The 24,173-nt window shown below is 43.5% G+C and overlaps 1 protein-coding gene across 3 annotated transcripts in view; it reads left to right on the top strand.

Moving 5' to 3' along the window:
* The window catches only part of POC5 (POC5 centriolar protein), a 1,778,414-nt gene that overhangs the window by 1,265,832 nt on the left and 488,409 nt on the right, over positions 1 to 24,173 (top strand). The gene's annotated exons all lie outside the window — the stretch shown is intronic.

Below are 24,173 nucleotides of genomic sequence, written 5' to 3'. Positions count from 1 at the left end.
CTTTCCTCATTTCACTTTGGTTGTGGTGTCTGAGCTTTCAGTCAGTCCATTTCTCTGCTAATTTCAGAATCTGAGAGTGGGAGCATGGGAAGAATGTAACTCATTCTTTAGATGATTGTCATCAGTTGCAGCATTACTTCCATAAGAGCTGTGATAGAGGAAGAAAAAGCGGAATTTATGTACTCACCATAACAATAGAGCTGTGTTGTCTGCATTCGTCCTTCATCAACGGATGGGTCTCTGATCCAAATTGAATCCAACTATAGCCACTCTAAAGCTTAGGATGCAGTGCTCAGGCTCCTCTCTTTACCCATAATCCCCATACGGTTTGAGTTTGTGGAAACGGTTCAACAATGTGGTTGTTCGATCATATGTGATCGACGATATGAAACCTGGTGAACTTGTACAATCAGTACCTGAACTACCAGAAAATCCCTCTCCTTGAAGTCTCTGGAAACTGTCTGGACTCTGGAATTACCCACCAGCTCCTTGAGAAGCCAGCTTGCTTAAGACAGTGAAACCTGGTGAACTTGTACAGTCAGTACCTGAACTACTAGAGAATCCCTCTCCTTGAAGTCTCTGGAAACTGTCCGGACTCTGGAATTACCCACCAGCTCCTTGAGAAGCCAGCTTGCTTAAGACAGTGAAACCTGGAAAACTTGTACAGTCAGTACCTGAACTACTAGAAAATCCCTCTCCTTGAAGTCTCTGGAAACTGTCCGGACTCTGGAATTACCCACCAGCTCCTTGAGAAGCCAGCTTGCTTAAGACAGTGAAACCTGGTGAACTTGTACAGTCAGTACCTGAACTACCAGAAAATCCCTCTCCTTGAAGTCTCTGGAAACTGTCCGGACTCTGGAATTACCCACCAGCTCCTTGAGAAGCCAGCTTGCTTAAGACAGTGAAAGTATGTGCTAATCTACATGCCTGACCCTTGTAGCAATATCTCAGATTTAAGAACCCTGCTACCCTAGGCAAGTTTCCCACTCAGGTTAGCCAGCAGCCTACAACCCCCTCCAACTATATTTTTTCCTGTACAGTTGGCCTTCGCACATAGACTACCTATTCTCTCTTCTTGTATTATTGTACCCACCCCCCTCTCTCTCCTACAGCCTGCCCCCTTGTAAGTGGGTCCTGTTGCAATTAACTCACTGGCCACTAGGATGCGTCTTTCTTTACTGTTCATTGTCATAGACCCTGCATTTATCGCTCTACCAGACCCTCTAGCCCTACTTTAATGTTTTGTTTTTTGCTTCTTCTCTCCCTAGAACCTGTTCTGCACTTCCCTACACTTATCCCAGTATACACTTCTCACTACACCCAAACTGTCTTACAAGTCTAAGCACCTTGTAGTAACCTAACTCCTTTCTCCTGACTATACATATGATACACTAGCCTGCTGACCTTCTTTAGCTTTCTCACACTAGCCTGCTGACCTTCTTTAGCTTTCTCACACTACTAAACTTAATAAACTTACCTGCTTCTTTCTCCCGTACTACTGATGGTCTTCCTTGGGTGTCCACTCTCTGGTCTCTGCTATCTAATCTAACCTTTACCCCTTATCTCATAACCTTGGTATCCCTCCCTTTCCTACAGAAGTGCACTATCCCCTTTTTTCCTTGACTCCTCGACCTTGCTCCACATCCTGCTATGTCAACTACCCCCCACCTTACCCCTACACCGTCTTTTCTAGGCTCCTCCCAAATACACTTCTCCTTACCCTGTTAACATTCCTACCATCCCTTATCTCGTGGTTTCTGCCCCACACCTTATGTATGACTCACTCCCCTCAGCCCTCATGCCCCTGCCTACCTTATAAATACATCCCATAATATTGGATGCCATCTTTCTTCCCCTGCTACCTACCTGGCTGCTGCGCTCACTGTTTGGGTCCTTGTCCTACCGTAAGTTTCTGAATGTATTGTACCTACTATTGAAGTATAAATATCTGCCTATTTTCTGTAGAAGTATTGCTGCTGCTCTTAAATGTGCGATGTTAAATGTTTAAATTTAGAACTAAAGCTTATTTGTTATCTATGTTCCCACAAAGCGTTCGCACGTGGGATTGTATTTGATGCTCCTCTGCTTAAAAAGCTTGTATACTATCTACGCTGACCATCCTTGCTTACTCATAGTAAGTTAGCCACATTAGGAAGACTTTTCTTATGAATCTATTCCTTACATGTGTACATACTGATGTTCTTCGTTCCCCATTGCTGCAGTCCTTACTATTGGGTGTAGTCCGCTGTCCAGTCGGCCCGAATACCAGAGTATATGGCTGACGTCGGTCAGGGCGCATTAGACTGACGTCAGTACGTCAGGGTACTAATGCGCATGACCGACGTCATATCCTCAGTCTTTTTTGCCGCATGGTCCGATGCAGAAGCAGTTTTGCGAGTGCAGGTTGGCGTTCTGAAATATTTCCGAAACCGGAGTTTCAGACCGAATCAGAGTTGGCTAAGTACCCCGTTGGGGAGCATTTTGGTTTTTTTTTTCTTGCCTCAGTATTTAACCGGATGTCAGAAAAAGTGAATAACTGTATTTCTTGTGGGAAACAGATACCTCATAGGGATTACCATACATTGTGTATACCTTGTTTAGGGCCTGAGCACGACGTTGTTGGATGCCGCTCTTGTGCTAGGTTTAACAAACGCACTATTAAGAGACGGTTAGACTGTGCCAGGTTAGTGTTTGGGAAGCGTTGCAATTATAAAATGCCGTCGGATGCTCCGGCGCCGCTTCGGCCCAAGAAGCGCAAGGACAAAACAGCGAAGCCTAGGGTTGATGAACCGGCAGTCCCGGACGTCGGTTCTTTAGAAGACTCAGTGGAGCCAGAGGTTTTGCCAGGAGTTTCTTTGGAGTCTCAGGCAGAGACTTTACTGTTACAGGATGTGCCTTCTCAGGAGGTAGGCCAGGCTGAGGGGCTTCTCAGGTAACTGTTCTTCCCTCTCTTCCCAAGGTAGTTAGAGCCTCTCCTTCTGTTGCCAAAACTTCTTTGAGAGGTAGGCCAAGTTCAGCTTCAGTGGGGGCTTCTCCTAGCATTTCGGGTTCTGTACCTAAGAAACATATGCTTAAAATGGCAGAAGATTTGATTACTATGATTAGAGGTTCTATGCCCCTCCTGATAAGAGGCCCAGGGTGGAACCGAGTTTGATAGTTTTGAACAGTGTTCAGAGGCTTCTGAGTCTTCTGTGGAAGACTTGCAGGAGTATCCTCCTTATTCTGATTCTGATGTGGATGATTCCACTCCTACAGCTTCTCCTCCTGAGGATTTCTCATTTTCAGAGACTCTACATTCCATGAGGGAGCACTTTAAATGGGAAGGCCAGGATTACTCTGATTCCAGGAAAAGGCTTAGGGAATTCTTGTTTTACCCCAGCATAGGCCCTTAGCTATACCTCCTGTGTTGAATGTCGTGGAAGATTGTTTTGCAGAGGCTTCCCTGAACCCTGACTCTTTGCCTCCTGCTCCTGTTAAACCCGATAGGTACTATAGGGTGCCTGAAGCTCATAAGTATTTGTTTAAGAGTCCTAGGGCGGACCCAGAAACTGTTTCTCAGGGGCCTAAAGGTGTTAAGGCCTCTGTGGTTAAAAATCCTGTTCCCACTGATAGAGGCAAGGGCTTTGGATAGGTGGGGAAAGAAAGTGTATACTTCTTCCACTCTAGCCATGAGAGCGTTGAATTGTCAGTTTCACATGCTAAAATATCAAAATTATCTCCTTTCACAATTGAAATCTAAGGTGGATGCTTTGGCGGAAGGTATTGAGTGTAAAGAGTTGTTGGATTTGGTTCATGTGTCTGAACAAGTGGGTAAGCATTCTTTGCAATGTGGTTTTGATGCTGTACAGGCCTCCTCCAGGGTGGCTGCCACTGTTCTTCGCAGGCATGCCTGGTTGAGGGATCAGAATTTAGCTGAGCATGTTAAGACAAGGATTTTGGATGCTCCTTTACAGTCTGATGTGTTGTTTGGTTCGCCTGTGGAAGCAGTTTTAAAGAAAATGGAGGACAAAGCTAAGTCTATGCAAACTGTTAAAGATTTTTTGCAGGTGCAGCCACCGAAGTTTAGTAGAAATTGGCCTGCTAAGGGGTGGACATATCCTGCTTATGATTCCCAGTCTAGGGGTAGGTCTAGACGTGGTAGGGGCAGAGCTCAAGGTTCTTTTAGGCCTAGAACAGGAGTTCACCTGCTCAGACTTCTGGTGAGGGCAGGGGTCAGTCCTTTCGTAAACAGACCCAATGACCTGCCCTTTCAGCTGCCAGTAGATTCTCGTCTGGTAGCTCCTTTGGGTGGAAGACTGTCTCTTTTCAAAGAAAATTGGGATTTAATTACTCAAGACAGATGGGTGTTGGATATCATTCACCACGGTTACAGGTTTTATTTCCATACAATGCCTCCTTTCAAAGGCATGCCAGACGTTCCTCCTCCACAAAGAAAAGAGGCTCACAAGCAAATTTCTCAGTTACTCCAGATGGGGGCCATTCAGCCAGTTCCTGTATCAGAAAGGGGCCTAGGATTTTATTCTCGCCTGTTCCTAGTACCAAAGAAGGGGAACACGTGGAGACCAATTTTGGATTTATCTCTCCTCAACACTTATCTGGACATTCCCAAGTTCAAGATGTTGACGTTACAACAGCTTTTACCTCTGCTGGGCAAAGATCACTGGATGGTAACTTTAGATCTCAAGGAAGCTTACCTTCATGTGCCTATAAGGCTAAGTTGCAGGAAGTATCTGCGGTTTCGAGCTGGAAATTCTCATTATCAGTTCTCTGCATTGCCCTTTGGCTTATCTACTGCCCAGAGTATTCACAAAGGTTCTGGCTCCAGTGATAGCTTACTTCAGGCTGCAAGGAATTCAAATCTATCCTTACTTGGACGACTGCCTGATTCTGGCTCAAGAAAAGGAAGACCTTCTACAGCATCTGGAATATGTTATAGCAGTGCTAAGATGCCTAGGGTATTCTGTGAGCGAAATAAAGTCCAGTCTAGTACCCTCTCAAGACATGTGCTTTCTGGGTGTGAGACTGAATACAGCAGCCCAGATGGCCTTTTTAACCCCGGACAAACAAAAGAGTCTATCACTTTACTTCCATCAACTATCTCATCAGTCCGTGCTGACTGCAAGGACAGTCCTTCAAGCATTAGGGTTCATGGCATCTTGTATTCTGGTGCTTCCCAATGCCAAACTGCATATGAGGAAGCTACAATGGTATCTCAAAATGTATGGACACAGCACTGCCAGGATTTGGACACTGTCATTCAAATAATACCTTGCCTTCAAAAGAATTTTTGTGGTGGGCTCAGGAATGTCACCTAAACAAGGGACTCTCTGTGACCCGGCCAGAGGCGAGTCAGATTTTAACGACAGATGCCTCGGACATTGCTTGGGAGCTCATCTAAATGGAAAGTGGATACAAGACAAGTGGCCTGCCAGACTACAGCATCTACATATCAACATGAAGGAGATGTTAGCAGTCCAGTTTGCATTAATGGCTTTCAAGGAGTTAATTCTTCCAGGGCAGGTGTTGATTCTAACAGACAACACAACTGTCATGTGGTACATCAACAAGCAAGGGGAACACATTCTTATCCTCTATGCAGGCAAGCAATGATTTTATGGGAGACTGCGCTAAGCTTGCAACTAACTCTTCAGGCAAGGTTTCTGCCGGAGCACAGAACTCCTTAGCAGATGTGTTAAGCAGACAAATCATGGATCCCCACGAGTGGAAACTGGATCTTCATGTATTTCAGAAATTGACAGTGTCATGGGGAACTCCAGACATAGATCTGTTCGCTTCTCCACTAAACCACCAGCTGCCAAAGTATTGCACAAAGGGGTTTCATCACACAGCTTGGAAAGTGGATGCTCTGTCTTTCAGTTGGAAAAACCTTCATGTGTATGCCTTTCCACCTCTGCCTCTTCTTCCAAAGGTACTATTAAAGGTCAGACAAGACAGGCCAAGGATGATTTTGATAGCTCCAGATTGGCCTCGGCAACACTGGTACCCACTACTACGGAGTCTGGTAAAGAAGCCTCCATGGCCTTTACCTCTGATTCCTCATCTGTTATCTCAGAAGGACGGTCATCTGCTCAATGTCAAGCTTCACTCTCTTCATCTAACAGCCTGGCATATTCTGTGTTGAAACACAGCAGGTCTCAACTTCCTCAACAAGTTTTAAATGTGATTATGGAAGCTAGAAGACCTAGTACAAGGAAAGTGTCAGAAAAATGGAAGAGATTTTTATTTTGGAGCACAGCAAAGAATTTGGAGATTTCTGAGCCTAATTTGAGTGTGGCTCTTCAATATCTTACTGAGTTATTGGACAAAGGTTTGTCCTTCTCTTCCATTAAGATTCATGCTGCAGCAATTTCAGCTCACTATGATTGTGACCCACCATTGTTTTCGCATCCTTTGTTCAAGCAGTTTCTTAGAGGGGCAAAGAATATAAGACCCCCACGTAGAGCTCCTACTCCTGCTTGGGATCTCAATTTTGTGTTGGAAAAACTTACTCTACAACCTTTTGAGCCTGCAGCTACTGCTGAATTGAAGTACTTGTCATGGAAGACTGCTTTTCTGTTGGCTATAACTTCTGCAAGAAGGGTGTCTGAGTTGCAGGCCCTTATGGCAGTAGAGCCCTTTTTGATTTTCCATAAGGATAGGGTATCATTACGTACTAATCCTTCCTTTATGCCTAAGGTGGTTTCTAGTGTGGCTTTAAACCAAACTATTCATTTGCCTACTTTTTATGCAGACCCCCAAAATAAAGGGGAAAAGATTTTGCACACTTTAGATGTACACAGGCAATTGCGTTATTATTTAAGCAGGACTAAGGATTTTAGGCAGTCTCAGCAGTTGTTTGTTTCTTTTGCTTTGAGTTCAGGGCAAGCCTGTGTCAAAACAAACTATTTCTAGGTGGATTGGCTTTTGCATTGCATTTTGTTATTCCCATCATGGCAAGGAGATTCCAGCTGGGATTAGGCCTCATTCCACTAGGGCTACTGCCACTTCAACAGCATTTCTAAGGGGTGGCAACTAAGGATATTTTGGAAGCAGCTACTTGGAGTTCAGTGCATACTTTCTCTAAGCATTATCACCTTCCTATCTACTCTAAGTCTAGGGCTGGTTTTGCCACAGCTGTTTTGCAAGGCATGTTGTCAGCTCCTGCTTCTTTATGATTTGCCAGCCTCCCTTACCTCTGCTTTGGGATTCTACCCAATAGTAAGGACTGCAGCAATGGGGAACGAAGAACATAGTACAGTTTTGTACCTACCATAAATGTAGATGTTCGAGGATCCCCATTGCTGCAGTCCAATTTACCCTCCCGCCTTCCTCTCTGTGTTTAGGGGTGGTTGTGTAGGTGAGGTTACATGCTGATATTTTTGTATATTTTCTTGTATATATTGTACATATTTTTGGTGCAGGTATTTTGGGCCTTGTCTTTTTAGGGTCTTCTGACATCTGGGGCAAGAAAAGACTGAGGATATGACGTCGGTCATGCGCATTAGTACCCTGACGTACTGACGTCAGTCTAATGCGCCCTGACCGACGTCAGCCATATACTCTGGTATTCGGGCCGACTGGACAGCGGACTACACCCAATAGTAAGGACTGCAGCAATGGGGATCCTCGAACATCTACATTTATGGTAGGTACAAAACTGTACTTTTTAAATTCTCATCCTGTGTATTATAATTTGTTTCAGCTGAAAAGGCATCTCTAAAGACGCTATCTCCCACACAGAGCTGTGCTTCTATGAAGCATCTAAAGGTTCGGCAACTTCTGTCACACCATTAACAGCGCATTCAGAACTGATTTATATTTCTTCCCCAGTTACATAACAAAAACTAAAGCTGGTCAATGTAATTAACGGCACTACAAGCCAAGTACACCACCAGCTATCCTTACATGCTCCATGTTTTTTAACTTACTCACACTGTGTATTATATTTGTATCTGCTTATGTCGTCTCCAAAGACGCGATCTCCCTCACAGAGCTGTGCTTTAGCGAAGCACTGAAAGGTTCGGCTTCTGCTTTTGCACCATTCGTGAAGCGTTCTGGAAAGATTAATTATCCAGCTATCCTTACATGCTCCATGTTTTTATATTTCTCATACTGTGTATTACATCTGCATCTATTTATACGCCGTCTCCACAGATGCCATCTCCCTCACAGAGGCTGTGCTTTTGTGCAACACCTAAAGGTTCGGCTACTGCTTTCGCTCCATTAGCGAAGCATTTTGGGCAGATTCAGTACTCTTCCCCAGTCAAGTAACAAAACCTAAAGGCGGGCCAACGAGATTAGTGGCACTATTCGCCAAGTACAACACCAGCTATGTTTACATGCTCCTATACATGCCTCTGTGTGTAAGCACAGAATATCTCCTAAAAGTAAGCACAATCCAGAACTGTAACAACACCTACACTGTACCCTCTATTTGCTCAATTTGTATGATTTACCATAACGACTAAATGTTTTTAACAAATTTGAGTTTCTTCTGTTGTGATAAATACCAGTGAATTTTTAGAACTGTTTTGGTATTTAGTGTTGCTCTATGTACTCTCTAAATGATCACATTGACTGCATTTACTTAATGACTAGATGTTTTGAACAAGTTAGCGATCTTACTGTTGTTTATGCAATAACTGTTGTAGTACTTGTCCATCTGATTTTTATTTCTTTTTATACTGACTATAACTCCTAATACTATCTATCTCACTCCCTCTCTCTTCCTACTTATACTAGCCTGGTGAACTTGTACAGTCAGTACCTGAACTACCAGAAAATCCCTCTCCTTGAAGTCTCTGGAAACTGTCCGGACTCTGGAATTACCCACCAGCTCCTTGAGAAGCCAGCTTGCTTAAGACAGTGAAAGTATGTGCTAATCTACATACCTGACCCCTTGTAGCAATATCTCAGATTTAAGAACCCTGCTACCTTAGGCAAGTTTCCCACTCAGGTTAGCCAGCAGCCTACAACCCCCTCCAACTATATTTTTCCTCTAAGTTGGCCTTCGCACATAGACTACCTATTCTCTCTTCTTGTATTATTGTATCCAACCCCCTCTCTCCTACAGCCTGCCTCCTTGTAAGTGGGTCCTGTTGCAATTAACTCACTGGCCACTAGGAGGCGTCTTTCTTTACTGTTCAGTATCATAGACCCTGCATTTATCTCTCTACCAGACCCCCTAGCCCTACTTTAATGCTTTGTTTTTTGCTTCTTCTCTCCCTAGAACCTGTTCTGCACTTCCTTACACTTATCCCAGTATATACTTCTCACTACACCCAAACTGTCTTACAAGTCTAAGCACCTTGTAGTAACCTAACTCCTTTCTCCTGACTATACGTATGATGCACTAGCTTGCTGACCTTCTTTAGCTTTCTCACACTACTAAACTTAATAAACTTACCTGCTTCTTTCTCCCGTACTACTGATTGTCTTCCTTGGGTGTCTGCTCTCTTGTCTCTGCCCGCTCCATTCGCCCTTCGGGCTCACTCCGCTCCCCTACCCTACCCCCAAATCTCACCCACCCCCAGTGCTCCTACATTTATTACGCTACTGGCCACACCCCTTCCTACCTTACCCAATCGTATAAGAACCTATCACATTATCCACTGAACATACTACCACTAAGTAACTTACCAACCTCCACCCCATTCACTTAATGACATCACCTCCCCCCCTTACTAGCGCTAACTACCTGTCTCCTCCTCACTCACCTCCCAACCATTACTATGCCCATAACAGTCACTCACTCACTCAACTAAAACTACTTATCTACCTAACACTATCTTCCTTTCTCATTACTACCTACTTTATAACCTACCTTGAATACCCACTTCACTCTACTATCCCTTTTCCCTCTAAACATACCTCTACACCTAAATCAACTTTCTCCCATACCTTCATAAATCTCAGTCCCCAACCCAGCTACATACTAACCAGTTACCATAAATTAGCCTTCATCAAATTAAGCAAACCAAAATCTAAAAAAATAACCAATATCTTTGACAAGCTTCTACACCCAAAAAATTTTAAACTCCTCCACTTACTATTAGATGGAGACATTAATCCAAACCCTGGCCCACACCACTCCAACACCACCAACTACATTAAGCAAGACAAATGTACATTTCTATCATCAACCACTCTCACCAACTCTCTCTCTATTGCTCACCTGAATATTCGTAGTATTTGTAACAAAACTACTCAAGTCCATGCCCTTCTGGAAAACCATCAATTTGACATTCTATGCTTAACTGAAACATGGCTAAAGCCTTCCATCAAAGACAACGAAATTACCCCACCTGGGTATAACATCCTTAGACTTGATCGCACAGCAAAAAAGGGAGGAGGGGTAGCAATTCTCTATAAGGCTTAATTCCAAATCTGTACTATAGATCATACTCTTTGCCTTGATAAACAGGCAGAAGTTATCTGCTCCAAACTTCACATCAGCAGTAGTAAAGCCATAAATATCCTATGTGTTTATTTTCCCCCAGGAAATAACATCAGCTCACTTGAATGCATCCTCAGTTCACTCTCTACCCATCTCCCACAAGAAACACTAGTCCTAGGCGATTTTAACATTGATTGGTATTCATGCAATAGTACAAACCCCAGCTTCCATATAAACCTACATGGCTTTACCCAACTAATAAATAGTCCTACCAGAACCAATAAAACCAACAACAATGAAACCACCTTAGACTGGATTCTTACTAATACTCCTCAACTAATCTACAGAGTAGGTATCCTTCCAGAAGACCTAAGCTACCATTCACTTACTTATGTCATCCGACATAAAACTAGCCTCAACTTACCTACCACATACAGAACACTTCGCTCAAAATAGCATTTCAACTCCAATCACTTTCTAGCTGAACTATTTCAAAATAACTGGTCCCCTCTAAAATATCTCCCACTTAATGAAGCAGTAGCATACTTCAACTCCACTTTCCTATCTATCCTAGATAACCATGCCCCAAGTCAAACTATTAGAACCAAGGCTAAACCTGCTCCCTGGCTAACCTACAACACTAGGCAAAAAATCAATCAAAGAAATAAATCTTGGGCGAAATGGCGTTCCACCAAGAACCCAACTGTCCACCAAAATTCAGACAACTTTAGAAACAGTACAAAAAAGCCATCCTGACAGATAAAAAAAATTACTACCTCCAATTTCAACAAACCTCCAAAAAGGAACCTAAAATGTTCTGGGCCAGTATGAACGATCTCCTATCCCCAGGCCAACCTATCACACCCAACCCTCTAGACTCTAACCCAGACAACCCCACAAAAATAGCTAATGACTTCAATTCATTCTTCACTAATATCCAAACCCTTGCTAGTCAGTTAACTCCTGACACCTCTAAGCTACTCTTACCTGCTATAAATGTATCTCCATCCTTTCATTTTCAACCTGTATCAACCTCCATCATCACTGCTCAAAAAGCTAAGACCAACCACCCCCTCTGCAGACAAACTCCCAGCTGAATTCCTACAAATAGGAGCCAAGGCTATTTCCTACCCCATCTCTATACTGATAAATTGATCCATTAATGAAGGAATTTCCCCTCTATCTGGAAGATATCTCGCATCATCCCTCTACACAAAGGAGGTAAATCTAATGACCTTTCTAACTTTCACCCTATAGCTCTTCTATCACCTATAGCTAAAATCATGGAAAAATGTATTCACAAGCAGCTTCTTAACCACTTTCTACATCATAACCTACTTGCCAACTGTCAGCACGGTTTCAGACCCTTCCACAGCACTACCACTGCACTACTCTCCTTTACCAACACAATCAACTATAACCGCAACAATAACTACCTATCATCTGCAGTCTTCATTAACTTATCTAAAGCATTTGACATGGTTAATCATAAACGTCTTCTACACATACTAAAATCTCTCTCACTTTATCCTCCATCCATAACCTGTTTCACATCTTACCTAGAAAACCGCCAGCAAGCAGTTCTCTGGAAAAATACATTATCTAATCTCCTTCCTATATCTTTGGGTGTACCTCAAGGCTCCATCTTAGGCCCCCTTCTATTTTCTATCTTCATCAATGGCTTACAATCTGCTATCCCAAAATCTACCTGCCTACAATATGCAGATGATTCTACCATAGTCTGTTCTGCCAACTCACTAAATGAACTTGAGTCACTCACCCAAAAAGCTTTTACCACTGTTGAACAATGGTTCTGCGACCATTGCCTACTCCTTAACGCCAAGAAAACCAAACTGCTACTGTTCTCACCTTCACGCAAAACTGCCCCACACAATTTAACTCTTACTTCCACTGACAACACACTTATTTCTCCAGACTCGACAGCTAAACTATTAGGAATAACTATTGACAATAATCTCAGCTTTGACCCCCATATCAACAACACTATCAAATCTGTTAATAAAAAAATCGGATCCCTTTACAGAATAAAACCCTTCCTGACACCTGAAGCTAGGACCACCTTAGCCAGATCTCACCTTATCTCTACTCTCCTATACGCTTCCCCCATCTTCACTAATCTTTCCAAAAACAACCTCAAGAAACTTGCAACATCTTACCATAACATTGCTAGATTTGCCACAGGATCCCCATTTAGAACTCATCGTTGTCTGAACTTAAAACATTTAGGTTGGCTTGAATTTCCCAACCTACTCAGTCTTCATCAATTATTAATAGCACACAAGATCTTATACCAACCAACTAAAATTCCTGTACTCTGTAACCTCATTTCACCATATAATAACCTGAAACATCTACGCTCTTCCAACAAACTACTGATTAGTATAACCAAACCCTCTAACTCTGCAGGTGACTGTCTCTTTTCCAACTCCATTAGAAAAATGTGGAACAATCTACCCTCTGATATCACATCTCTATCATCCCTCCCTCTTTTTAAAACACATTTGAAAGTTCATCTCAACAAACACTGGCTTTGCTCCTGCACCTACCCAGCTTAATCCTTCTACTTCCTCTCTATCCATTACTACCTCCTTAATCCTTACCATCTCTACTACCTTAGCCTTGTAAAGTGTACCTCATATATCAACTTTATAGAAATATGTTATCCCTCACATACTGTAGAACTAAAAAAAAAAAAAAAAAAACATATTCTGTTCATTATATTTGTTGAGTTGTGCTCTAACCTTATTTTATTACTATGCGTATTCACTAGCTCTTTTTCTATATGTTTCTATTGTTGTAATGTATTGCCTGACTATGTTTAAACTTTTATAATCATTGGAGCTTTTCTCCCCGGGCCTCTACTGAAAATGGACATACATCCAGCTAGACTAGCCCGGTCAACAAATGTTAAATAAATAAATATATGGAGAAAGATCCCTCCAATCAAGTTTGCTTCCTGATACCAGGAGAAGGAAGCGAGGGTTGCCCCCCAGCATCAGAGTTAACCAAAAAGATAAAAGACCAGGTGCAAAGAAACCAGCTGTCAAGCTCGAACATAGAAAGATATCTTACTTAGGTCCCAGGTAGCTCAGTATGGTCACTTTAGGAGCCAGTGGACAAAGGAAAAGGGAAAGAAAGAGGGAGGGAAGTTGAAGAAGGATGAAAACAGACAACACAGATCTATGGTTAGTGAGTACATAACTTTTTTTATCTAATTATGTTTCTTCTGTCCATTACTCAACAGATGGGGTAGAGTCCCAAGCTACTTTAACAAATGGAAGGATATTCCAGAACACAGCCTAACCAAAGGTGCCTCTTGACATTCATTGCAAATCCAGTTTATAGTGAGAAATTAAGGTATGGATATTAGACCAGGTTGCAGTAGCACAGATATAATCAAGAGGTACCTTGGAAAAGAAAGCTGCAGAGGCAGCCACAAACCTTGTAGAGTGAGCTTTAGGAGATACGAGTAAGGATAAACTCCTTTCATTGAAGATATGGGGGATGCAGTCTGAAAGCCAGTGAGAAAGCATTACTGTAGGTGCTCCTTTTTCCATTTTGGCAGAGGAAAGGGAGACAAATAACTCCTCAGTCTTTCTGATTCCCTTAGTACTGTGCAAGTAGATACAAAGCTGATGATGCACATCCAACAAGTGTAACATGTATTCACCATTGTTAGAAAAATCTGGGAAGAACACTGAAGGGTTAATTGATGGATGATTCAGAAGCCACCTTAAGAAGAAAGGAGGGACTGGTCTATAGAGAAGCACTGCCTTTGTGGAACACCAAATAAAGGGGGTTTACTAGACAAGGCATGGAGCCCGGAAGTTCTCCTGGCAGAAGTGATGGCCACCAAGAATAAGGCTTTTCACTGCAAAAATTTTAAGTCAACTTTGGCAGCAGATTGACAGGAGGATTAGTTAAGGCCTGCAACAAAATAGTATTGTCTCATGGGGAGGTACTGGGTCCCTGAACTGGGGACAAAGAAAAAAAGTATCCCCAAGATACACATTGGATAGTGTAAGTGAGGCAATGCAGGAGTGATTTGACTGGATATGAAAACTGGGTACAGCAGCAAGTTGTATCGTAATAGTAAATTAACTGTCTTCTGCATGAAATAAGGATGCTAGAAAATCCAAAATGGCCAGAAGAGGGGCTGATGAAAAGCGTTCAAGTCCTGCACTGAGGCCGAAATAGAGAATCTTTTCCACTTATTCCTGTAGCTCCTCCTGGTGGAAGATCTCAAAGATGAGGTCAAAATATGAACAACTTGGGAAGAAAGCCTAGACTGTCTGGCCATCTCTGGAATTGGAGAAACCATGTGGTCAGCTTGAGAGCTTGAATGTCCGGGTGAGGCAAGACATCTGGAGTTGAGCTCAGCAATCAGGGAGGGTGAATTAGACGAGGCCAGAGAAAGGGAAACTACACCTGTTGAGGCCAAAATGAAACAATGAGGATCATCTTGCCCTTTCCTCACCGATGCTTTCTAAAGAAAATTCAGAATCAAAGGGGTTGGAGGAAAGGTATACTGGAGTCCAGGTATACTGGAGTCTGGAGGGCCAATTTTGAGTAAAACCATCCCTCCAGGACTTCCCCTCTTGGGGGACCAGGGTAAAGTACCTGCTGCATTTGGTGTTCTGCAGCAAGATTGACTCCATTGGTCAAAAATATGATTTGTTACTGGTAGATTGAGGAGCAACTTATGAGAGAGAAGGATAGACCTGCTTTACCTGTTCAATAAAACATTGGGCTTACCCTGAATGTGCATTGCTATCAGAAAGTGGTGAGAAACATTGCCCATTGCCACACACTCTCATAGCCTGTCAACATAGAGAGTAGGATCATGTTTCTCCTTGTTGATGTACCAGATTACTGACATGTTGTCCATCTGAATAGAAATCGCACCTTAGGGTGAGTGTCCTGAAGTGCCTGCAGCATTAGGAGAAGTGCTGTCATCTCTAAAATAATGATGTAAAGACTGGCCTCTGTTGGGGAACACGTACCTTGGACTGCCTTTCCCAAGAAATGCACCACCCCCAACCTAAGTAGGAAGCATCCATGGTCATTCTGACCTAGAGTGATGACAGAACAAAGAGGTGGCCTTGGGAGACAGCTGGTGACGCCATCTACCACTAGATGGGAGACCTGCAGGTCTTTGTGAGTGAAACCCGAAAGGACATTGATTGGTGTCTGATGCACCACTGGGTTGATAGGGTCCACATGTGATACCTACCAGACAGATCAGAGTGATAGCCATAGCCATGAAATCTAAGAAGTGCAAGATCAGCCTTTCTGGTGGCTTTTAACATGAAAGAACAGTCCATGCTTGATTGTGAATTGCAGAAATTCTGGTATGAGAAAGTCTGACAATTTGAAGTTTAGTATCCAAAAGTACTCCAGTAAATTTCATGGTCCGTACCACTTAAAGCTTAGATTTTGTAGTGTTCATCATAATGTCAAGAGTCAAGCAAAGGTGGAGCAAAGAGACCCTGGCCTCAATAAAGAGATTTCTGGAGGGGGTAATGATGAACCAGTCTTCCAAGTAAGGGAACACTTGAAATCCCTGCAGTCTGTGGTAAGCTGCAACTACTCCTATGTACTTGGTTAACATTCTGGAGACTGTGGTGAGAGCAAATGACATGGCTTTGAATTGGAATGATTGGTCCCCAGCCGAAAGGAAAGCAACCCCCTGAAGCATCTGTCCATCTTTATGTGGTAGCATGTGTCCTGAAGGTTGATCAAACACATCCAGTCATCCTTCCTTATCACTGGAAGAATGGACTGCATGATGGCCATCCAGAATTTTGTCTGTTTTACAGATTTGTTCAAAGACTTAGGTTCTCCTCCTTTTTTGGCACTAAAAAGAATCTTGAGTAAATTCTAGAGCCCCTGTGGTCAGGTAGCCTTGGATGACTTGATTTCATAGGAGCTTTTTTAACTCTGAAACAGCGACATCCCATTGTGAGAGTGGAACATCAGGAAGTTCATGTAAGCATGGAGGGGGTAAACAAAGGGAATTGAATAGTCTTTGGTTATTATCCTCTGCACCCAAGCATCTTGAGTGATGGATGTCCAGGCTTATGGGTGCAGGGACAAGTGCACTGCAGCTGCTTTAGAGAGCAGCAGTTAGACAAATGTTCAGGAGTGCTGATAGGGCCACACGGAGAAAGGAACTCAAAAGCCTTAGTTCTGCAGACCACCTCTGCCCCTGGGGTGACATCTACCATTAGAGTTTCCTCCTCTGCCATTGGGGGTTTCTCTCCAGATGTGTCAAGAATGACTGCTTGATACTTAAGGAACCAGAGTTTCTTCCCCCCATTTTGGTTTCTTGAAAAGGTCCTTTAGGGAGTAAAAAAATGGGTTCTTACAGCAGAGAGGGTCTTACCATGTTGCTCATTTCTAGATGGTGTTTCCTTTACTGTCAGACCAGAGAGTCAATCTATCATATGGAACATTTATGAAGTATGTCTTGAAATGCTCTGCAGTGTCACACAGGTACATCCAAGCATGTCTCCTAATGGTTATGCCAGTGGCTGCAGCCTTAGCTACACCTTCAATGGCGTTGGAAATAAGATACATTGAGGCATTAGACAAGGACTAGAGGGTAGCCAACTGTGAGTTGATGGATTTTTTCTGCTAAGCAGACAGGGACCATGAGATATTTGGAAATATCCTTGACCAAAAAAGCACATAACACATGTGAGGTAGTCAGTGCCCTGATAGAATTTTATTTTATTTTAACATTTGTTGACCTAGAAGGTCTGACAGGGAAGGAGACAATTTTCAGCTGAGTCCCAGGGAGAAACACTGCAGATGCATGTCTTTGAAATGTGGGAGGGAACTCATGTGAGCACAGGAAGGACATGCAGACTCCACAGGGAAGGCACCTTAGCCGAGAATCGAACTGGAAAACCTCTTGCTGTGAGACAGCAATGCTAATCACTACACCACTGGTCACTGAAGCATAGCCTCCCTTCCCGAATCTGTCCTCCACCTGAGACTGCCTATCAGTGGGATGGACAGTTGAACTCTCCTCTGCTAGTTCCTTTGTGACTGCTGCTACTACCATGGGATCTACAGCCGGGACGTTGCGCCAATAAGAATGGTCTTTTGGAGACACTAAAATGTTGTTATGCTTGCGGATAATTGGCTGAGCTATGTCAGGTTCCTTCCATGCCCATTTTGAAATGGGGTCTACCAACTCAGCAGGAAGGACCACCCAAGAAGTAGATGGGCCAGCCCCAAAACCCTCAAAAAAAGGACTTCTAAGGACCCCCCCCCTTCTAAGTAGTTCTAAAATCTCTTTGAATGAGACGTCCTCAAAGGGAGCTGGGGGTCCCTTCCCCTTTCAAAGTTGGTATAGGTTAATGATTCCTGAGGGGATTCAGTGTGCCTCCTTCTGCAGTTGTGTTTCCAACACACCTCCACAGTGGGATCTTCCAGAGAGGACTCTGAAGCTGACTGGGGCTCCTTATCAAGGACTAACTCAAAGCTTTTGACAGCTGGCTGTCCCAGTGGGATAGGATGAGTAGGATCAGGACACAGGGAAATCCTGTGGTGGAGGGTTGGATCTGAGCTCAAGAAGGAAGTCTGTTCCCTAGAATGAGAAAATACACTTTTGAAGGCCTCAAAAGCAGAACCATAGACTGAACCAGTACCACTACAGCTGGAGCCAAAACTGCTGGGGAAGACTCAAGGAACCGTCTGGTTCTGTTCCAAGACCAACTGAGCTGAGCTGACTAATGCTGATGCCCCAAGAGAGAGGAATGGCTCAGAGGATTTCAGTGCCAAACTATCTCCACCAGTTCTAACACTGGCAACTCTGGTCACTAAGGACAGATTCTGCCTACTTAACCTGGTTAAGTACTTCTAGAGGTTTATGCAAGCAGTGTATGAGGGCAGGTCAGTACGCATCTAGTATCTTGACTTCACAAAGGCACTAGACACGATCCCCCTCTCTGGTAATATAGGTAAGCTCTCCCACCCAATGAAAATCCCTGTATAACTTGTTTGATAGCGAATTGGCTCACAAATGAAACTCGGGGAAATTAGGGTGGACAGTTCTAAATCCTGCAAAAGACCTGTCACAAGAAGTGTACCCCAGGGCTCAGTCCTTTGGCATTACTCTTTCACATTTACTTCTTGGGAGGTCAAAGCAAATGTTAAAGATTTATGGCTGACCACGTCTGTAAATGGCTGTAAACTTCATGCAGTCATTAACTCACCAGGAGGGACATAAAGATCCTCCATGAAGGCCTTTCCTTCATAAAGCTTGTGTTAAAATCATGGACTAAAACTATAAATGCCAGGAAATGTATAGTAGCATACATTAACAAGCATGTTATCCCTTGTAAAGATCATATTAACAGAAATCACCCCCTGAAAGTTGATCCTAGAGTCAGGGATCTGGGAACCTATATAGCCAACAAAACTGTCCTTTGATCACCATGTAGCCAGTATTGTAAGGAAGTCATTTTTCATTGCACAGCTTTTATCTAAAGGTATGGCATCCAGGTCAAAGGATGTAATCATTCCACTGTACAAAGCCATCATTAGGCTGATCATTGAGTATAATGCCCCTTTCTTTATGTAGCTTTTCAAACAGTTGGAAATACCACAATGCTTTTACACTAAAAAAAAAAAGCTGCCCAAATCATAAAAGCTATGTAGACAGTCCCAAAGTGTTGTCCCTCTTCTCCATATCATACAGGCTGCTAAGAGGTAACCTCTGCTTGCATACAAAGCCTTAACAGACCTTATCCTTTCTGACCTGTTATCCAGTGACAGCATTAATACCCGCTCAAGGGATCTCAGTCACTTTTGCAACATAAATAGGACACATTGAAGGGATAGGTATGTATCAGAATACAACATCTATGAAAACAGTCTTCCACTCTGCATAAAGCAATGTACTTTACCCTTTTCAAATTTAATTCATATAAATGGAATGGAAACTGCAAATGCAGCCTCATTTTAGCACGTGTTCCTCATGGACAGGGGCAGCATTGAACTGTCCCATGATATCCTTGTTCTGCCCACTTGTGGACTACTCGTACACAAAACAAAGGGTTGAAGAAACTACCATGGAAATGTAAGGCTAATCATCTTAAGGTCCTCACAGTTCAGTAGCCTAGTAAGTACCTGTGAACCTAAGAATGTTTTTAGGAAAGAGATTTGTACAGTTACCACATGGTCTGCACTGTGTACTTTAAGTCATATGGTTTACGTCTTCACTACATGAGCTCAGCACCCTATGGCACTTTGGTGTTTCAGGACTAATATGTCTGAATCTTTTCTTTTTTGCCTCTCTTTTTAGAGAAATACCACTTTAGCAGTCGACCCAATTACTCTAAATGCTGCAGAGGATCTCAAGTTAAGATATACTGTATACACCTGCATACTTGCATATCAGATGTTGTTGGTGAATTTTACCTATCCTCCATCTCCCTCGTGTGTGAGAATCTTCAACTGCAGTTCATACAGATGACTCAGATCTGCAACTGTAATGTAATTATACTTTTATATAGGTTCATAGGTAGGTACTAGGCTGTCTGCCCGAAGGCATTTATAAGCCTAGCCAGAATGTGTTTGATTTCGCCGCCCCCTTAGATTAGTTCCCTGTGCCTCTGTCCAGCAGAGCCACTGAAGTGATCCCCGGGGTAAACTTTCTGTTTCCCATCCACTCGTCAAGGTTTCTTTTGAAGTGTGTAAGTGAGGCGCTCTGTCTAATGTGGATTGGAATCTTGTTGCAAAGCATGGGAAGTCTCTGGGACCGGAATCTATCCCTCCAGCATATCCTATTTATTGTTGTGGTGAGGTTTAGATCCCTAGAGCGTGTGGCTCTAGGGGATAAGGTTTTCTTCAGGTTGAGTATGTCCATCAATTCTGGGTTGGACATGACCTTGTATGTCAGGCAGAGATCACCTCTGAGTAGGTGGTATGCAATCGAGTACAGCTGGAGTTTCTTCAGTCGATCTGCATAGGGCATCTGTTTGAGGCCAGTGATCCTCTTGGTGAGGTACTTCTGTGGTCTTTCCAGCTATTGCAGGTGTCTTGTAAGGTACATCCCAAATGGGGCGTTGTACTCCATGATGGGTCTGATGAGTAGAGGGGCACAATGACCTCTTTTGATCTGGATGCGAACCCTTTTGTGATTAGGTGGGCCACATAGAAGGATTTTCTAACCACTTTGGCAATGTGATATCAAAGGTGAGATTACTATCTACTTGGGTCCCCAGATCCCTTATTACGTCTTCCGTATTTAGGGGACTACCACCTATGTGGTAGTTTGTGGGTACTTTGTTTTTTCCAAAGAGGATGACTATGCACTTTTTGGCATTTAGCTTGAGGCCATGATTTTGATACCATGTATCCATCTCAGTGAGACCCTTTTGGAGGATGTCTGTGTCAGCCGGAGAGTCAATTAGAGCCCCTAGTTTACAGTCATCTGCGAACTTGGTCAGCCATAGTCCTCCAGTGCTTGTCTGCATCTCTGAGAAGTATATGCTGAACAGGAAGGGTCCTAGGACTGAGCCCTGGGGAATGCCACTTGTAACCGGTTTAGAGTCGGACCTAGCTCCTGCAACTCTCACCATGTGGCTTCTGTCCGAGAGCCAGTTGGCAACCCATCTTGTGATGTAGGGGTTTATGTTCAGGCTGGTGAGCTTGTTTATAATACCACAATGGGGAATGGTGTCGAAGCCTTTGCGTGGTCTAGGTAGGCTGTCTGTACCACCTTTACCTCATCTATAGCCTTGGTAACTGTCTCAAAGAAGTCTTCCAGGTTTAGGAGGCATAATCTGCCCTTAAAGCTGAACTGGGTAGGGTCCAGTGTTTGGAAGTTACCAATGTCTCTATTAATGAGTTCCATGATGATGCGCTCCATAGCCTTGCAGACCAAGCTAGTCAGGCTTATAGGGCAATAGTTCCTGGGATCTGTTGTGGCCCCACCTTTCTGTAGAGGAATAACTGTTGCTGTGTGCCACTCTGTGGGTACATAGCCTGTGAAGAGGCTGAGTTTTGAACAGTGTGTTTAGGTGAGGGGTTAGTTCATCTGTGAGCTCATGTAGGACGCAGCCTGGAACACAGTTCGGTCCCACTGATGCTGTGTTTTTGGCTTTGGATAGGGCTGTTTTAACCTGAGTGTCTGTGATTTCAGGGACTCTACATTCTTCTGGTATGGTTATGCGCCCTTTTGGGGATGAGACGGGGGGTGAAGATTGCACTGAACCTGTCTGCCAGGATGTTGGCGATATTGGTCGTTTCAGTGTATTTTGTGCCATTCTGCACCAACTCCGAGCAGATCTGAGCATTGTCACTTAGATTCTTGACATAGCTAAAGAATGCCTTGTGGTTATCTTTGGAGTCCTTGGCAATTTTTCTTTCGTAGCTCGCCTTGCATGATTTTATGAGGGATCGTAGTTTCTTGCTGATACTGATCAGGGATGTCTTCCCTTCTTGGGATTTTACTCTTTTCTGTACTAGTTTCCTCCTCCTATTGTATAGCTTGTTTATGGCAGGAGTCCACCAGACTGGTTTCCTTTTCTTGGAGGAGTGACTCTTGGTTTTGTGTGGGATAGCAGGATCCATGCATTCTTGTAGGTGCCCATAGAATGCATTAGCAAAGGATTTTGCAGCTTGGACAGTGTTATTCTTTAGCATGGAGACTTTGAAACTTTCCACCTTGTTCTTAAGTAAAGTGAAGTTTGCTTTTGAAAAGTTTTTCACCGTGGTTTCCTTGCCCGGGGGTGGGAGTGGAATGTGGATATTCAAAGTGATTTGTTTATGGTTCAATCTAACCAGCGAGGGGTTGACCTGCGGTGTGGAACACCGGTCGCCCATGTTGGTGGTGACCAGGTCCAATATGTTGTCACCTCTGGTGGGAGTGTTGACCAGTTGAACCAGGGCGTTTGAGTTTATAAATTCTAGGAAATGTTGGGCAAGGGAGTTAGTACTTGAGTAGTTCTCCCAGTTAATGTTTGGGTAATTGAAATCACCCAGTATTAGGGTGTTTGGTAGGACCTTTATGTTTCCAGAAATGTGGAATGGGGTTCTGGGACATGGTTGGGTGATCTGTAGCAAGCTACAATTTGAATTGCAGCTTTGCCCGTTGTTAGTTGTACATGGATGATCTCTGAAGCATCGTGCTGTGCCACTAATCTAGAGGTGTGGGTATCCTTGATGAGTATGGATACGCCCCCAACTTTTATATTTCAGTTCGGGTTCTGTGGCCGAAATGTATGGTTTGAGTTGTAGCCTGGTAGTGCTGGGGTGCTCTCTGGAGCCTTAAACCAGGTTTCTGTTACTGCACATATATCGATTTTCTCCATACTGAGGAATGCCTCGAGTGCGTGCATTTGGAGGTTTAGACTTCTGGCACTGAGTAGCACTACCCTCAGTTTGTTGTCACTTGTGCCATTTATGGCGGTGGGTTTGTCTTTTGAGCCTTGCCTAAAAAAGACACTATGGGGGTGGTAAGAGCCTTGGCCAGTATTCGAAAGCCTAAGGGTAACAGGTGCAAGCTGTCTCTAGTAAAGCACCATGGCTTGTCGAGCATGTCATGCTAGGTGGACAGACACTGGATCCCCTTTGAATGACACCAGAAACTTAGCCAATTGTTGAAATCGAGAATTCTTTCTTCATACCATGGTATCATTCTTGGTGAGGACAGGATCCTACTCAGGGTTGGCGTCATACTGGCCTGGGCTACGTAAACCGAAAGCTCTTTCATGTCTCTCTTCATGTAGTCCAGGGAGGTATGGCTCAGGTCATTCACACCAACATGGACAATGACAGTCATATTTGTACTTGTTTTGGAGTGACCTGAGTGCTTGTGTTATGTGGCGGATCCTGACACCCGACAGGCAGCTAACAGTAACCTTCTCCTTATTCAGCCTAGTGAGTGGGATGTCAGTGTGCCTTACTATAAAGTCACCTATTACTAGTATGTTGGGTATGTTATTTTGCCTTGTGGTCTGTGATTGCATGGGACACTGGTTTTGTGAAGTATATGTTTCATGGTTTGTGTTGGGGGGTGGAGGTTGCTTGGATGTTTGCTTTGGAGGTCTCTGTTGCTTTTGCAGATTTTTATTTAGAGCCTCCGAGTATGTTTTCATGTATTTATGTGTGTTTTTTGCCGGTGCTGGTTTAATGGGTCTGTGTGAGACTGGTGGTGTGATACAAGTATTTCCCTTCTCCTCTTGACTGTCTGATCCAGTCTTGGGTTGAGAGAGCTTAGCCTCCAGTTTGGCTGTATAATTGCATCTCTCGCATGTATTAGTGTTTGGTGGTAGGAGGAGAGGGTTGTCTGTGTACATGAGGCAGTTGTAACATTGCCTCAAAATGCCCAGATTCACCAGTTGGACAGGAGAGTACACCTGAAGCTGTCCTTTGGACATGCCTGGATAGGTATAGAGAACTGTTTTACTGGATGGCTGGTAAGGTCGAATAGAGATATCACTGACTTATTCCATTTGTTTGTAGATGTTCCCTCATGTTTAATGGGGGAGGGGGGTAATGTAATGAAATTCTAGTGGGAGTATATAGCCTCTATTGCTGGTGTAAGAATGTTTTTGAAAGGTTTAGGGGAGTGTTTACACCTCTTCTTGCAGGTGCCATGTTTTCAAGAAACATCTGCTGAGAAGGAACATGTGAGATGCATTGAAGTGTTCCATTTGCTGCCAGTGGTCTCATCAAAAATCATCTCTATTGAATATTCAGATGCCTGTGATATCCTAGTAATTGCTCATAGAAGTTT

This window comes from Protopterus annectens, chromosome 2.part2, assembly GCF_019279795.1.
Source record: "Protopterus annectens isolate FY-2018-M chromosome 2.part2, PAN1.0, whole genome shotgun sequence".
NCBI lineage: Eukaryota > Metazoa > Chordata > Ceratodontiformes > Protopteridae > Protopterus > Protopterus annectens.
This window is presented reverse-complemented; position numbering and strand designations above follow the sequence as displayed.